The sequence below is a fragment of the Myotis myotis genome, unplaced genomic scaffold (assembly GCF_014108235.1).
Source record: "Myotis myotis isolate mMyoMyo1 unplaced genomic scaffold, mMyoMyo1.p scaffold_m19_p_3, whole genome shotgun sequence".
Taxonomy (NCBI): domain Eukaryota; kingdom Metazoa; phylum Chordata; class Mammalia; order Chiroptera; family Vespertilionidae; genus Myotis; species Myotis myotis.
In genome coordinates this window covers 111,896,887-111,910,366 of record NW_023416335.1, presented here as the reverse complement: position 1 = coordinate 111,910,366, position 13,480 = coordinate 111,896,887, and positions in this window count along the sequence as shown.

Genomic DNA, 13,480 nt, shown 5'->3' with positions numbered 1-13,480 from the left:
CAAAAGGGAAAGCAGGAAGAAGCCCCCTGCCACTGACAGTGATCAGAAACCCAGGCGGGAGCTAAGAGGTGGGGGGCAGGGCAAAGGTGGCCCTGGGGCCGCCTTTGCCCTGCTCCCCAGCCATGATCGGAGAATCAGGCACCTTTGCTGCCCTGGCCAGTGATAGCAGGAAGTAGGGGTGGAGCCAGCGATGGGAGCTGGGCACGGTCAAAGCTGGCAGTCCTGGGAGCTAGGGGTCCCTTGCCTGGACCTAAAGCGGAGCCCACGACCTCGGGGCCACTGCAGCTGTGGGTCCCCACTGCCCGAGCCGGACGCCTCAGCCAGAGGCATCCTGCAGGGGCAGGGGCGGAGCCCGCGCGATCGCGGCGCCCCCTGCTGCCACTGCGGGTCCCCGCTGCCCAGGCCGGACGCCTCGGCCAGAGGTGTTAGTGTTATGCCCAGATTTCAAGATCCCCCAAGACAGACCACTAGGGAGCCGAGTCCGATGCAAAAGCATAGAGTCATTTATTCAAGCCTGGGACTTGGTCCCCCCCATGCCTCCATTACTGGATGCAAGAGAGAGCCCTGAGTCCCAAGGGAACAAAGAATTTATAGGGCTTGGGGGGCACACACTGACCACTGATTTGGCCGATTCTGGTTGGTTGAGTGAGGGCCGGGGGCTAGTGACGCAAGGGCAGGGTGCAGCTAGGGTCTGGTTACAAAAAGACAGGGGGGTGGCTAGCATACTCTTGGCCTTGGGCTAGTTTCCTCCACTTTCCCATTGGCTGAGATAAGGGCAGGCTGAGTAACTGATACATTCTGTGGCTTTCCTGGGAGAGGAGTTAGAGATACAGCTATCAGTTCCGTTCTGTCCCTTCATTAGGCCTGGGCAGGGGCAGAGCGGGAGATCGCGGGGAGCTGGGGATCCCCTGCCCAGGCCTGACACCTCTGCCGGAGGCCTCAGGCCTGGGCAAGGGGCCGATCCGGTGACTGGTGATCGGAGGGTGATGAGGGTCAACTCCTCTGGCCGAGGCATCAGGCCTGGGCTGGGGGCTGGGGGTCCCCTGCCCAGGCCTGATGCCTGGGCCAGAGGCATCAGGCCTGGTTGGGGGGGCGGAGCCGGGGATTGGAGGGATATGATGGTCCCCTTGCCCAGGCCTGAAGCCTGGGTCAGAGGTGTCAGGCTTGGGCCGGGGGTGGAGCAAGCGATCAGAGGGAGATGGGGGTCTACGCCTCTGGCCGAGGCATCAGGCCTGGGCAAGGGGCAGAGCCAGCAATCGGAGGGTCTGGGGGTCCCCTGCCCAGGCCTGACTCCTGGGCCAGAGGCATCAGGCCTGGGCTGGGGGCAGAACCAGTGATGGGGGGAAATGAGGGTCCCCTGCCCAGGCCTGACACCTCTGTCAGAGGCATCAGGCCTGGGCAAGGGGCCGATCCTGCGATTGGAGGGTGATGGGGGTCAACGCCTGAGGGCTCCCAGTATGTGAGAGGGGGCAGGCTGGGCTGAGGGACACTCCCCCCCCCACACACACCCTGTGCACGAATTTCGTGCACTGGGCTCCTAGTAGATTTATAATCTTTCATTTGAAGAGATATCTTCAGCAGTGATAACCCAAGCTCAATGCTTTACATACTGTTTGTGCATACTTTCAGGATTTACGTGTATCTAAGTGGACACACATCTCAGAATGCTTGAATTTTATTTTTGAAGTTGTCAGTCTGACAGAGTGGGAGGGCCCACCAGTTCTCTCTGTCACTTGTCTGCACAGTGTCCAATGCAAAGTCTATTGATACACTGGGCCCACAGTTACTGAGAGCTTACTCTATGTTGGACACTTTCCAAGAGCATTATATCAATTAACCCATTTAACCTTCACAACCACTTTTTGAGGTAGGCTGTTACTGTCATCTTTCTTTCCTCAGATGAGGATACTGAGGTGCCCAGAGGTACTTTTCCTGAGATGGTACAATAGGTGGCAGAGCTGGGACACAGACCCTAGCAGGAAGCCTGCAGTTTCTGGCCCGAACTCCATGGCAACTCCCTTGACGCCTTTCATCTGGGTACAGCACTGCAGTCTACAAAGAGTTGGCCTTGTCATTTACTCCCATCTTGGGCTTGAGGAAGCTGCTCTCACAGCGTTTGTACTGAAATGTTCCTAAGGCCAGAGGACAATGAATTTACATCATTCCCCCATCACTGGGCACCAACCACACTCTTCCAAATCTCACTTTAGACCAACCCAAAGACACACCAAAACATTGACTTCATTCTTGAAGTCTCATGTTTTATCTTAAAAATCAGTCTCATAAATTACTAAATAGAATATCTTATCTAACTTTACTGTGGTACCCCTCCCATATCAACAAATGACAATAATAGCTTCAAGTTGATAGACTGGGCAGAGGCCTATCAAACAAGATTAAAGCTTCTCTGAAAGATAAAGAAGTCTGTGCAAACAGACAGCAGAGCCTAATTGTGTCCCTGTGACAATGGAGGTGTGAATTTCCCGGGTCCCGGACACAGCATAGGAACACTGCTCCCCTCAAGCCTTGTAGACTTGGAGGACACGTTGGGGGCCCTCCTTGGGCAAGGTGCTTGCCACCCACCCTCACCAGATACAAGAGGCCAGCATAGCACACTTGGGTATGAACATCCTCCTGACTTATTACCTTCCTCCCCTGTAGGCCAACCCTGCCTGAAATATTTTCTGACCTTAGAGATGTGAACTTAAACAAGGCTCAGATACCCAAAGGTCTCTTAGAATCAGACAATAGGAATAATCCTGCAATGTTAACAATATCAAATTGAAAACTTTAGGAAAATGTACACATTTTTCTCTAGTAGCTTGTATACCCCTAGCCTTCTGCCACTTATATCCAGACCTAAGCACCCTGCTATTTTTGGAAGCGTGGGATGGCTTTATAGTACCAGGGTTATGAGCACAGGGGTTTTCAGGAAGCAGATGGGACACTGCGAAGTAAAAAGTTCCACAGGGCCCATGGACTTGGCTCAAGCAGAGTCATCGGCAGTCACTATGCCTCAGAGTCCTGGATATCTCAACCCCTTGCACAGCTGTACTTCTTTGTCTGTGCAGCAGGAACCAGTGATGGCAGAAATAGTTCAACATCCCCCTCATTTCTCCCCCGCATCCCCAGGTGCTGATTCATTTTTCCAGGTTAGAAGAAGCTGCATCCAGTCATCTGAGGCTCTCCAGAGTCACCAGTATATAGGGACTGTTCAATATACAGCTCCTTGGGGACTGAGGGACTATTGTATGGGAACTTGAGTGGTTGACTAGTACAACTCTTAAAGCCAGAGGCCAAGCCAGGGACCATAGAGGTAGTCAGTTGTGTACAGGATTATGATACACCCTAACAAAAATAAAAACCATTTCAAGTGCTTTAAACTCTTCCAGCCATATATATTTAAGGCACTTTCCTTTATACCTTTATATAAAAACATACTCTTATTAGCAATTAACTAAAATAATCACATAAAATTATGCACCTCTTACCAGCACATTCTTTAAAGTATGCTGACAAAGACAAACCACATCTTCAGACTGCAATCTCTTAAAATTACCCTTCTCTAAACTCTTTTCCAGGGATAACACGACAGTGAGGTTTTGTGTGAGTAGTCCTGCCAGCAGCAAGCTGGCCTCGGAGGACATCTTCCATGCCACCTGTTCATGCAGCAAATGAGAAAATTAAATGACTCCTTCAGTGAATTAAATATCTGTTAATGTTACTGTAGAATACATAGTCAAGATTAAGCCAAATCAAACACAGACAGATGGGCTGAGCACTTCCAATCTCATTAGTGTACAATTAAAGACATGGTCAGAACACTCTACAAATTAAGAGTTGTTTTACATTTGAAACCAAAGTTATTTCATAATATATCAAACATTTAAACTGACTTTGGTGGTGGGGGATGGTGGGGGAAATGAAGCCAAAAATATGACAGCGTTTAGAATTACATGTTGGCCTGTAAAATCACTACAGAATTTGTAATGTATAATAGTTGAGAGTTAAATTTCATTTTTCACACCACTCGAATCATTAATTTTTACATGTTTGTGCAAACACGTGGTCTGAAGTCTACATTAAAGGGGTGTGTGAGATAGGAGCAGGCGTAGGAGGGAACAAAATGCTGAAGACATGGAGTCAAGTGTATAGAGGACGAAGGATTGTCAATAGAGCTGGAAAGCAGAGGACCTATGTGGTGATGATGATAGGTGGTGATAGGTGGGAAAGATAGAAAATTGGAGCGATAAGCCAGGGCCAAATCTGACAGGTCTGTAAGCCAAGTTAAGGAATTTGGACTTCATCCTAAGAGCAATGGAGGGCCCTTGATGGATTTTAAATAGCAGAGTGACATGATCAGAGTAGCATTTTAGAGAGATATTTTGGCCTGCATTGTGGAGAATAGAGGGCAAGAGACAAGGCATTAGGGAGAATAGTTAGAATTGTATAGGTTGAATGATAAGAAAATTTATGCTATCTTTCAACATTTAAATGTCTGTAAATCATATACTAAAATGAAAAATCAGATGGAAATGATAAGTTGGAAGCCTTCTTAATAATTTAAATTTCATCCACTGGAACTTGACTTTAGAATTAAAACCCTATGTTATGGACTATTTCTGCAATGCTGCCCAGTGTCTGTCCAGGACAGAAGACATTTAGGATGTGATTATCATATGTGTGACTACCTCTCAAAGTGTTTTTGAATCAAATAGGTTTCAATTGATGTCTTTTGGTGTTTTGGGAAAGCAACTAAGAAGCCCAAGAGCCAGGCATTTTTCCAATCTCCCGGATATTGAACATTTGAATTCATAGGCTATTTTTGCTTTGGAAAATATATATTTCTCAGCAGGATGAACTCATCCTTACTGGAACAATTTGATTTTTTTTGGTTCCATCTTGAAAGAATGAAGTATGCCAGGAAATAATATGAGTAAAGGTCACCCCAGTACAGTGTGAACAAGTTTGTAGAATTTTGTAGCTTGGGATTGAAAGTTTTTGTTAGTCAAGAAAAGTATAGCATTCAAGTCTATTTTCTAATTTAAGGGAAAATGTTATGTGTTTATGTTTCGATGTACACCACTACCTGCATTATGTAAAGATATGTTCTGGGAATAGTTGGTAAGAATGGCCTAAAATCTTTCTAAGCATTACGTAGCTTCCTTAATACTTTAAAGACCATTCTTTCAATTCTTCAATTACCCATAATAAACTTTTATAATCTGTTATTCCTGAGGAAAAATAATAGAGAGGAAACTCAGTTGGATTTCTTTTGAAACATAATTTGTCGCCTAAAAGACATACAGAAAAATAAAAAACTTAATTGAGCTGTCAATTTTCTCCAAAACTCCATTTTCAACTTTGAATAATACAGTGTGTCTATCTAAAAAGAGATTAACTAGATAGAGTCTGACTCTTGACTCTGTAGGCTAGCTTCAGGCCACTCATTGTTTTTCCATGGCATTTTAGTCTAACCTCAGTGTGATACATTCAGACATCCTGAAAGCAATGTTCAGAAGACTTTTGCTCTCCTTAGTTTATGCCTGTAAATCTAGCTTCAGCTGCCTCCTGCCTGTGAATTGGGCATGTAACAGCACCATCAATGTTGATCAACTGACTTGAACATAAATGGCTGAAAAAGTGCTCAGTCAATAGATGTGGTAGGTTTAGAAAGAAAACTTCAGGCTGGCATACCTTCAAAGGGTTTGGAGGGTGTGCTTTCTTATATTTTAATTCAACATTGAGGTAACAGCTACATGTGTGTACTGTGTCAGGCAACATGAAAAGCATAAAATAAATGTGAGAACCATTTTTCTATTGTCCTAAAACTTTTAACAGTTGGGAAAACAAGATACACATGAAGTTAATTAAATAAGACTGTTTACAAAAATGAGCATAAGTAGACTTTCAGGAGTATGGAATAAGGAGGACAGTTGCCTTTCCAGAAGGAAAGAGGAAGAGTAATGAGATCATGTTGAAGAAATTATGATGGAGCCATGCTTTATAGGCATGAGAGAGAGAAGGAATAGCAACATAAGCAAACTGACAAAAGGCATGAGAGTATTCAGCATTTTCAAAGCTCTAAGAGTGTGAGAAAGTGACAGGGGATAACATTGGAAAAGCAAGCAGAGCCAGATGGAGAATTTCATCCAAGGAGTTTGAATTAATTTGTTGACAATGGGACATCATCTAAGGTTTTAAATGAGAGAGTGCCATTCACCTGCTAAAATATACATTTAAAATTAAAATTCTTTTAAAATTAAAACAAAAAGGGAAAAAGATGACAATGTGAGGTTGCTTTTACCTCAGACTTTAATGTCTTTTTTGTTAGAGCCAGGATGCTTCTCAACATGCTAGGGGAGATGATAGTAGAAAAAAACAGATATGGAGCAACGCCCTATGCTGGATAAAGGGAATCTCAGGATTCCTTGAGAGGTCCTGAGAGTCTTGGGAACAAGTATGTTAATGAACTTCAGAAGTCAGGAGACACAGGGAAACATCAGCATCAAGAACTTTCCAGGCCACACAGATGTGGCAGGTGATATAAAGCTGAGCACAGAGCTAACACCCTCAGCCTGAGCTGTCATCACTTCCTGATGGTCTCTCTTGCTTCTACCTCTGTTCTCATAGATTCTCCAGGGATTCCTCTCTCCAGCTTTTCCCTATCCTCCCCAAAATCTGGATAAAGAACCACGGTTAGAAGGTCAGTGACCTGCCCAAATGCACCCAACCAATCCAGCAGAATAAGAACCAGATGCTGTGTGCTTTCCTTAACACCACGGGGCCAAAGATGTTAACTTCCACCCCAAAGGGCTCTATAGCACCAAATGAATTTCCAAAATCTGGATGTGTCCACTTGACTTACAGTGTTTACTTTCCCCTCTTGATTTTAACCGTCTTGACTGCAGCTTCCAGACCCTTCTTCCTTTGAAGCCAGACTTTTGGTACCTGGGTCCTGCTGGCTTTCTGGAGGGGACAATGGAGGGGGCGGGCAGCAAGAATCTAGGCCAAGAAGGTAACCAGATTACATACAGGTGAGGTATCAGGTGAGGGAGCCAAGTTAAGAAAAAAAGAAACAAAATGACCAGAGGTGGACAGTGAAGTCTGAGGATCTGCTCTGTGGAGGTTTGCAGTTATTACAGGCACAAAATTTGAGAAAATGTATTTGTCATCAGTTACTATAGCAAGAAAATGGATGGGAGGCTAGAGAGAGGCTTCCTGTCTGTGGTTGCTTAAAGAATGAATGAATTGGTGTCCATATTTTGGAAAGCAGGGAACACTTTCCACCACAAATTTCAAGTAGAAACTGACCTTTTATGTTAAACTTTAACCCATCCCCATTTTTTCTCTAATGGGGATCCTTCTGAGCTGATATTCAGCCACTGAGATTGATTTAAACCCCCTCTCTGATTACCATAGCTTGTAGGAAGAAAGAAGTGCAATTGCCAAGGAGAACACAGAAACAGACATAGCAGCCCTATGGCCACAGCAAACCTCAAACAGTATGGTAGTGGAGCCTGCTGTGAAATAAATGAGAATAATTGTTATGCCCAGATTACAAGATCACCCAAAGATCCACCAGGGAGCGCTGAGTCCGATGCAAAAACAGAGAGTCTTTATTCAAGCTAGCTTGAGCTCCCCATCAGCCACACTCGCTGACGCAGCGGCAAGCGGCACAGAGGGAGCTAGCTCTGTGGGAAGAGGGGTTTTATAGGGGGGTTGGAGTAAGGGGAGGAGAGAGGATTGTGGGCCCTGCCGATTGGCCAGGTGCAAGTCGGGGTCTTGTTACACAGGATGTGGTTGTGTCTATGGCGCGCACTTCCCTTGATTGTCATTGGTTAGTTTAAAGAGCAGAGGCTTGGGCTTCCAGGAAGAAGCTCCTTGCTGAGCACATGGCTAATGGCTGCTGCCCAAATATGGAGGATCCGGGGTAAGATGGAGGGCGTAGCCCTCACCCTTTCAATAATAATATACTTAGAGGCTGTTCTGTAAGCAACTGCCTAGGTAAAATTCAGGTGTCAGAAATAAGAGCACCATGGCAAGTGGGGGTACCTAGGGAAGATTTGATCTATGGGACAGGGACATGTGGGACATAAGAGAATCCAGACTGGATCAGATTGGGTCCTTTACCCACTCTGGTTAAGCTTGATCATTCATCCCTTAGTGGAAAAATTCCAGATTCATACCAGCACCTATTATTCACCCTTTTTAGTTGATACTCAGTCTCATTTGTCACTGAGGTCATACACAGCCAACTGTGTAGTGACCTGTCATTCTCTCTGCTCTGACCTCCCACATTTTCCCCAACAAGAATTTTGATTTTCCCCCTTCATGATCCCTCTTCCAAGATGTTCCTCAGGATTCCTAAGTGTGTTTTTATTTGTAACCTGACTCTCCATCCTCCTACTTCTAGGAAAGCTCATTTTGCATGAAAAGAGGCATGGGGACTTAGCATCATAAAAGCAAAGTCAAATGTTTTACAATCCCTCTGTCTCTTGCTCCATTCAGGTCTCCTCTCACACAGGCCTTTCCCCACATTGCTGGCCATCCACTCCCCTTTCTGGAGCACAGTTCCCCTGGGGAAGAGAAGGATGGGATAGGTGGATAGAAAAGCTGGCTCAGGGAGGCCTCAGATACCCTTGCTGTTAACGGGCAGACGTGCATTGCCCTGTTCTCTCAGGACCTATCAGCTAAACTTCTTCATTCACAGGGACTTTCTCTTGGGACTCCTATACTTTCTCCCTTCAATCTGTCTTCCATTGTGGACACTTAGTACAGCAGAGATATCTGACTATAAATTGGTTTCAAATGTCCCTACAGGGTTCCTGCTCCATCAGGTGCATCAAGAGAGAAAGGCTGGATGCTGCTGTCAGTGGCAGTTAAGAACTTCCCTGATGTTCTGTGACAGTTAAGAAGCAAGTCTACCTGGAGCATTGCAGCTGACCTCTTGGTCAGAGGTCATGAGTTCTCAGGTTCCTCAGTGCTAGCCTGAATAAAACACCCTTTTACATGTTCATAACCAAGTATGTATAATTTTCATTTTGAAGCACTTTTCACTTATATTCAGTATATCATCTTGCTATTTCACATAACTGAAAGAATTTTATGTATTTTTCTATGCCAATACTTGGATTAGATGGGTCTCAAGACCAGGTTAGCAGAGTTTTCAATCCCAAGTGGGCAGCACTCATGCAAATGAGGATCGTTTTATTTTATTAATAATAAATTAATGATTTAAATAATTAATAAATAAGTCTGTGGTTTTCTCTTCATACTATTTTTGCCTGGTTTTGGCATCAGGTTCATACCAGAATCAAAAAAGGAGTTGGGAAGTATTGTCTTCTATTTGCTGGAAAAGATTATAGAATTGGTGTTAATTCTTCAAGCATTTGGTTGAATTTTCATGTGAAATAATCAAGACCTAGAGATTTCTTTTTTCAGGTATTGTGAATATTGCAAATTCAATTTCTTTATTAGTAACAAGAGTATTCAAATTATCCATTTTATATTAGATATGATTTGGTAGTTGTGTTTCTTTTTTAAAAAATAGAGGTATTATTGTCATATGACATTATTATATTAGTTTCAAGTATGCAACATAACTATTCAATATTTGTATATTTGTATATATTGCAAAATGATCACAAGTCTAGTTAGCATTTATCACTACACATAGTTATCATATTTTTTATTATTTGTGATGAGACTTAAGATTTACTTTCTTAGCAACTTTCAAATATGCAATACAGTGTTATTTACTACTAGAGGCCTGGTGCATGAAATTTGTGCCCTCGGGGTGGGGTTCCTCAGCCTGGCCTGCGCCCTCTTGCAGTCCAGGAGCTGTCAGCCACTGCCGCTGCACTTGCCAGCTGTGAGCCCAGCTTCTGGCTGAGCAGTGCTCCCCTGTGGGAGCACACTGACCACCAGTGGGCAGCTCTTGCATTAAGCATCTGTCCCCTGGTGGTCAGTGCACATCGTAGCGACCAGTCGTTCCACCATTGGGTTGATTTGCATATTAGCCTTTTATTATATAGGATAGTCACCACACTGTATATTACATCTCCATGACTTATTACTTCATAATTGGATGCTTGTGCCATTTGGCCACCTTCACCTATTTCACTTACCCCCTCACTCCCTGCCACATCAACCACCAATCTGTTCTTTGTAGCTATGAGATTGAGGTTTGTTTTGTTTGTTTTTAGGTTTACATATAAGTGTGATCACATGGTATTTGTCTTTGTATGTCTTTCCTAGTTCACATAGCACAATGCCCTTGAAGTCCATCCATGTTGCAAATGGCAAGAATTCATTCTTTTTCATGGCTGAATAATATTCTATTTTATACGTATAACATTTTCTTTATCCATTCATTCATTGATGAGCACAGGTTGTTTCCATATCTTGATTCTTGTGAATAATGCTGCAGTGCACATAGGGGTGAATATATCTTATTTTAGTGTTTTTGTTTTCTTAAGATAAATACCCAGAAGTGGGATTGCTGGGTCACCTGGTAATTCCATTTTTAATTTTTTGAGGTTCCTCCATACTAGCTCCCATAGCATGGTACCAATTTACAATCTTACCAACAGTGCACAAGGTTTCCCTTTTCTCATGCTAGCATTTTTTCTCTAGTTTTTTTTTTTTTTTTTTTTTTTTGTAATTGCCTTTCTTGTGCATTTTTAAATATATTTTTTATTGTTGATAGTATTACAGATATTTCTCATTCCCTCTCCCCTTTCCTTCCAGCCCCTATCTCCCAGGTCTTCACTACCCTATTGCCCATGTTCATGGGCTATGCATAAAAGTATATAGGTTCTTTGGTTTAATGTCTTCTCATCCCTCCAACCCCACATCAAGGTATGTCAGTCTGTTCCATGCTTCCTTGCTTGCTTCAGGTCTTATTTTGTTGGTCAATTCATTTTGTTCATTAGATTCCACAAATAAGTGAGATCATGTAATATTTCTCTTTCTCAGTTTGGCTTATTTTACTCAGCATAATACTTTCCAGGTCCATCCATGCTGTCCCAAAGGGTAAGAGAACCCTCTTTTGTTACAGCTGCATAGTATTCCATAGTGCAAATGTCCCACAGCTTTTTTATCCACTCATTTACTGAAGGGCACTTGGGCTGTTTCCAAATATTATCTATTGTAAATAACACTGCTATGAACATAGGGGTGCATATATTCTTTCATATTGTTTTTTGGGGGGTTTTAGGATATATTCCCAGAAATGGAATTGCTGGGTCAAACGGAAGTTCCATTTTTAAATTTTTGAGAAAACTCCATACTGTTTTCCATACTGGCTGCACCAATTGGTATTCCTGCTAGCATTGAACTAGTGTTCCCTTTTCTCCACATTCTCACCAGCACTTGTTGTTTGTTGATTTTTTTTTATGATAGCCATTCTGACAGGTGTAAGGTGATATCTCATTGTGGTTTTAATTTGTATTTCTCTGATGATTAGTGAATCTGAGCATTTTTTCATGTGTCTCTTGGCCATTTTTATGTCCTCTTTTGAGAAATGTCTATTCAGGTCTTCTGCCCATTTTAAAAAATATATATTTTTATTGATTCCAGACAGGAAGGGAGAGGGGAAGAGAGATAGAAACATTAATGATGAGAGAGAATCATTGATCAGCTGCTTCCTGCATGCCCCACACTAGGGATAGAGCCCACAACCCGCTGCCCATTTTTAAATTGTTTTTAAAATATATATTTTTATAATCCTCAGGCAAGGATATTTTTCCATTGATTTTTTTTTTTTTAGAGAGTGTAGAAGGGAGAGGGAGAGACAGAGAGAAATACCGATGTGAGAGAGACACATCAATTGATTACCTCCTGCATGACCCCTACCAGGGCCAAGAGCCTGCAACTAAGGTACAAGCCCTTGACCAGAATCAGACCCAGGACCCTTCAGCCTGAAGGCCTATGCTCCATCCACTGAGCAAAACCAGCTAGGTTCCACTGCCCATTTTTTAATTGGATTGTTTGTCTTCCTTTTGTTGAGCTATAGATAATTGCCATTTTGACAGTTGTGAGATATCTTGTGGTTTTGATCTGCATTTCCCTGATTATTAGTGATGTTGAACATCTTTTAATACAGGCAGACCTCGGGTTATGTCGGACTCGACCTACATCATTTTGTGGTTATATCACCATCTCCCATTTACAGTATTTATAAAAAAAAAAAGTTCTGTCATTTCGATGTATGTACATATGTGCTTTATGTTTTTTATTATTTATTTAACACAAGTAAAGGTCAGGAACTGTTATCTTTTAAATTTTTTTTACTGTTTCACTTCATTACTGCTGTTTATGTGCTCCATGTGAATGACATAGGTGCTTACGTCGGTGGGCTCTGACTTATGGCGAAAATCATGTTCCGTCGCGCTGTAGGAATGGATCTTCGATGTAACCTGAGGACCTACTGTATACCTGTTGGCAATCTGTATGTCTTCTCTAGAATAATGTCTATTCAGATCCTCTGCCCACTTTTAAATAGATTGTTTGTTGTTGTTGCTATTGAATTGCATGAGTTCTTTTTATATTTTGAATATTAACCCCTTATCATATATACTAGAGGCCCGGTGCACGAAATTCGTGCGGGGGGGAGAGGGGGGTGTGCGGTTGTACCTCAGCCTGGCCTGCACTCTCTCCAACTGGGACCACTTGGGGGATGTCCAACTGCTGGTTCAGTCAGACATCCCTCTCACAATCTGGGACTGCTGGCTCCTAACCTCTTGCCTGCCTGCCTGCCTGCCTGATTGCCCCTAACTGTTTCTGCCTGCCTGCCTGATTGCCCCCTAACCATTCCACCGCCAGCCTGATTGCCCCCTAACCATTCTACTGCCAGCCTGATTGACGCCTAACTGCCCTCCCCTGCCGGCCCGACTGCCCCCAACTGCCCTCCCTGCTGGCCTAATCTCACCCTCAACTGCCCTCTCCTGTTGGGGACCTGATCTTGCTCCCAACTGCCCTCCCCTGCTGGCCTGTTTGCCCACAACTGCCCTCCCCTGCCAGCCATATTGTGGTAGCCATCTTGTGGTGGCCTTCTTGTGATGACATTGTGTGAGGGCGTTGTGCGAGGTTATGATGCCACCTAGGCTTTTATTATGTAGGATGATTTGCAAATATTTCCCCCCATTCAGTAAGCTGCCTTTTCATTTGTTGATAGAGTATGTAACTTCAAAAAATACTAAAATGAAATGATTTTTCTTTACCATAGAAATATTTATTTTTACCTTTTGGGGGGAGATATAATGCAGAAGAATACATAAAACTATCTATACCAGGGGTGGGCAAACTTTTTGACTTGAGGGCCACAATGGGTTCTTAAACTGGACCGGAGGGCCGGAACAAAAGCATGGATGGAGTGTTTGTGTGAACTAATATAAATTCAAAGTAAACATCATTACATAAAAGGGTACGGTCTTTTTTTCAATAGTTTTATTCATTTCAAACGGGCCGGATCCAG